The 4,184-nt window shown below is 38.0% G+C and overlaps 1 long non-coding RNA gene across 1 annotated transcript in view; it reads left to right on the top strand.

Moving 5' to 3' along the window:
• LOC107653229 (uncharacterized) overlaps nucleotides 1–4,184 on the top strand; it is a 15,822-nt gene that overhangs the window by 3,857 nt on the left and 7,781 nt on the right. Inside the window, exon 2 of the long non-coding RNA XR_001630198.1 lies at nucleotides 1,186–1,190. This is a non-coding gene — a long non-coding RNA (uncharacterized LOC107653229). The remainder of the gene's footprint in view (nucleotides 1–1,185; nucleotides 1,191–4,184) is intronic.

The following is a 4,184-nucleotide window of genomic DNA, read 5'->3' on the forward strand; positions in this document are numbered from 1 at the left end:
ATATATATATTTAATTTTTTTCACAGACAAGAACCAGCAATGTAATAAAAAATAAAAAAAAAGATACAACCAACAATAAAGTTAGTGTGATCAGGCTTTACCAGGCATGTTCTAGCTTTATTGCATTCAGTCACTCAAATATAGATGGGTATTAGTAACCCTTTCATATATTCTATTTATCTCCAGTGTTTCTATCTAAGCACAGTCTTTATTTACTAATAAAGACAACTCCCTCAATTCATTCTGTATGAGCCAATGAAGGATTAAGCCTTACACCCATTCCATTAAACAGCATAAAATGCACTGCATAATATTTTCTTCATAACATTTTCTCAGAAAGCATGATCGGATAGATGAGAAAACACTCAGCACATGCACAAATGAGTGATGGAGCTCATGTGCATGTGCAGAGAGAGAGAGAGCTGCAGCACAATGATAGGTCACCAAGAGCTTTTCTACTCCATATGTTCTGACAAAAATATAAACAGGGATTCCACTGTCATGGAAAACCTGGATATAGAAATCCTGAAAGATCTGGAAACGTATTAATAAAATCTTTTAAAAAAAACATGGAAATTTATAGTTCGCCTACTGTTCAAATGTTTGAGGAAGTGAGATCTCTTATTGACTTTTTTAAGAACTTAACCAAGGCTACAATCATTTGATCAAAATGCAGCAAATACAGTAATATTTGAAATATATATAAATATATCTATTTTAATATATTGTAAAATGTAATTTATTCATGTGACGCAAAGCTGAATTTTCAGCATCATTACTCCAGTCTTCAGTGTCACACGATCTTCAGAAATAAGTCTTATCAGTGAATCAGTTCACAGATTGGTCTGCATAGAATGATTTGTATTGTTATTATTATTATTAATATTAATATGTATGTAGAAATTCACAAATGTGACAGGTGCGGGGTTTTTTTTCCATTGAGTTACTGATGCCATTGTAAATGTGCTATTTCTGGTTATCCATTATTAATTTATTCCACGAGTGAACCTATCCAATAATAGGAGGATTACTGAGATAAACTGAGTAGCATTCGTCTGGTCATGTGATCTCAACATGACGGTTCCCACGTGGAGACGTGCCCCGTCAAATAATATAGTCATGTTCAATAGCACTATTCATTTATTTATGAATAAAACTTGGTAATGAGGGAAAAACTGACTTAAGCCTATGTACTATATAAACATCTGACAGATTTTGGATTTGTTGGGGATCAAGGCTGTCAGTAAAGCACGTGGGTTAATACAAAGAGCGATCCAGCTGACATGTGTTGCAGCTCCAGGTGTTTCTTTGATTCATGTTCGACATATCAAATGTGCTGTTTGTTTTTGCAGGCATCATGATTCAGATTGTATTGCCAGTCTGAGGCACGTGAAATGCAGGAGTGCCACCTAATGGCCGCCGGAGGTAGAGCGCACTGCTGCTGTCACCTCTTTATTGTGTGGACGTTAGAGTGTGTATGTGTGGGGGGCGGGGGAGGCTATATGAATCACTCTCTCAGCCATTGAGGGGGTGGTGTGTGTACTGACAGAGAAAGCAGATGTTCGCTGCTTTTGGAAGACACACAAAGTACTCAGAGAGAGAGAGAGAGAGAGAGAGAGATTGTGTGTACATGCGTACTGTTGAGTAATTTCGCTCTTAATGAACCAATAAACCTTACATAAGAGATGGGTGAAGAGAGAGGGAGACGAATCAATGAAGATGTTATAAAAACAGTAGAACCTTTTTATGATGGATTTCCGTTAAGCTGCAGGTGAAAATGAGAAAGTATGCCACTGATACACAGTCTCTTTACATCTGCACAGACTCCTCAAAACCCTGAATGGAAGAAAAGAAAAACAGAAACAAAACAAAAGGGGAAAAGACAAGGATATCATAGGAAATTCAGTGCAATTTCCATGACCTCATTCAAGGTAAAACAGGACAGAGATTTAAAGTAATACTGACTTATTACCTCTCGCACCACTATATACACTTTTAGGCAATACACAGCTCAGTTATATAACAGAAACTTCTTGTCCTGGATGCGGTTTTTCATCTTTGCTCATGGGGATTCATACGGCATTCAAGTGAAGTCAGAATGATCATATTTATACAGGTGCATCTCAGTAAATTAGAATGTCATGGAAAAGTTAATGTGCACATAAACGCCCCTATAAAGTCATAATTACCAGTGGGAAACTCGTTACTTTCTTTAAAGGCATGAAATGGAAGTTGCAATAATCTTTTCTTCCTTATTGGGACGTATATCTGAGTGAAATGGCTTCTTGAATGAGAAAAAAAAAATGTTGGACAAGAATTGATTTTGTCCATTGGATCGTTAACGATTGCTAATTGGTTGCTGGAGGGCAGAGGTTATATTAATGTATCAGATAACTATGTATCAGATGTACTAGTAATAATGATCAGATAAATAATTTAAAATAAACACTACAATATTCTATAAACCACCCCAATGAGTTGGGAGTATGTTGAATAAACTTACTGTGCAATTTAGTTTGTACACATTTTGTGTGCTCTTAATGAAAATCAGTGACTGATAAAATACTACTCATTTATGTTGACAAAGAGGTGTGCAACGAAACTACATATCACACCATAAAATAAAAACCAATTACACACCAAATGTGCATGCTTTGCTCTTCATTATGTTGCATTAAGACTAAAAAAGCTTAATGTCTGTGTCAGGAATAAAGAACAGGGCGAATTATCCAGTGTAACGGATCACATTATAGTAGTTCTGTTATTGTTAGCTAAAACGAATACTATTAAGAATCATGGTAACACTTTACTATAAGGTTCAATTAGTTAATGTTAGTTAATGTATTAACTAACATTAACAAATAATCAACAATACATTTATTACAGTATTGATAATAATTAATCTTTGTTAAAGTTACATAGTTCGTCGTTCATTGTTAGTTCATGTTAATTCACAGTGCATTAACTAATGTTAACAAGCACACTTTTTGATTTTAACAGTGCATTAGTAAATGCTGAGATTAGCATCAACTAAGATTAAAAAATGCTGTAGAATTATTGTTCATTCTTAGTTCATGTTAAGTAGTTCTAACCAATGCAAACTAATGACCCTTATTGTAAATTGTTACCAGAATAATTTTTGGTAACTGAAATAAGGCTAAACTAAAATGAAAACCTTAAAGGGTTAGTTCACCCAGAAATTCTGTCATTAATTACTCACCCTCATGTCGTTCTAAACCCGTAAGACCTCCGTTTATCTTCGGAACACAAATTAAGATATTTTTGATGAATTCTGAGACCTCTCTGACCCTCCTATAGACAGCAATGTAATAACCATGATCAAGGTCCAGAAACGTAGCAAGGAGATCGGTAAAATAATCCATGTGACATCAGGGCTTCAACTGTAATTTTACGAAGCTACGAGAATACTTTTTATACGCAAAGAAAGCAAAAATAACAACTTTATTCAACAATTCGTCTCCTCCGTGTCACCCTGGTGCCATTTTGGAGGGTATCCACTGAATGTAAACATTGTATGCTATTCTGTGTCAGCTGCGTCACGCGGATATGTTGTTTTCTTTCAAATCAAAGCGTAAACAACGTAGAAAACGCAGTGTGACACAGCCCGTGTCGAGTGAGTTGCACACATCAGGCTGCACTACCCCGTTTGTGTTGCAGATGATCATCTCCCCTGTGCGCCTCAACACGCTAAAATAGCTTTTTCCCTAAAAGAGCAATTTCGGGTGCGTCTTTTTAAAGACGACGTTGCGTGGCAAACTTGACGTTACGGCTTTGTAAAGACGATGTGGGTCTTGCTATAGACAACGTATCACCCGGGCGTTTCTGGATGGGGTCGTTACCTGGCACTGGGTGATGGTGCCTCACGTGCCTGGGCATGTAGCACGCTGAGGTGGCGTTTGTGGATGAGTCATTTTCTCATTGCGGGAAGATGATCATCTCGGAGTCGCGGGCCAAGCTCCGTTTCCTCAAGGGGGGGAGTTCGTTGCCTCTGCCTCGATCTAGTTCTCCTCATGGCGGCAGCCAGGGGGGCCTACTTCAGGCAGGAGCACGGGCGGTCTGAGGCACTCCGTAGCCAGTTGAGCTGCCAATGGAACGTGCTGGGCCCTCTACAAGGAGCGTACCAGCCGTATCCTTTGGCGCTCCTCCCAACGACCAGATGTCGA

Source organism: Sinocyclocheilus anshuiensis, unplaced genomic scaffold, assembly GCF_001515605.1.
Source record: "Sinocyclocheilus anshuiensis isolate Anshui unplaced genomic scaffold, SAMN03320099.WGS_v1.1 scaffold117, whole genome shotgun sequence".
NCBI classification, from domain to species: Eukaryota; Metazoa; Chordata; class Actinopteri; order Cypriniformes; family Cyprinidae; genus Sinocyclocheilus; species Sinocyclocheilus anshuiensis.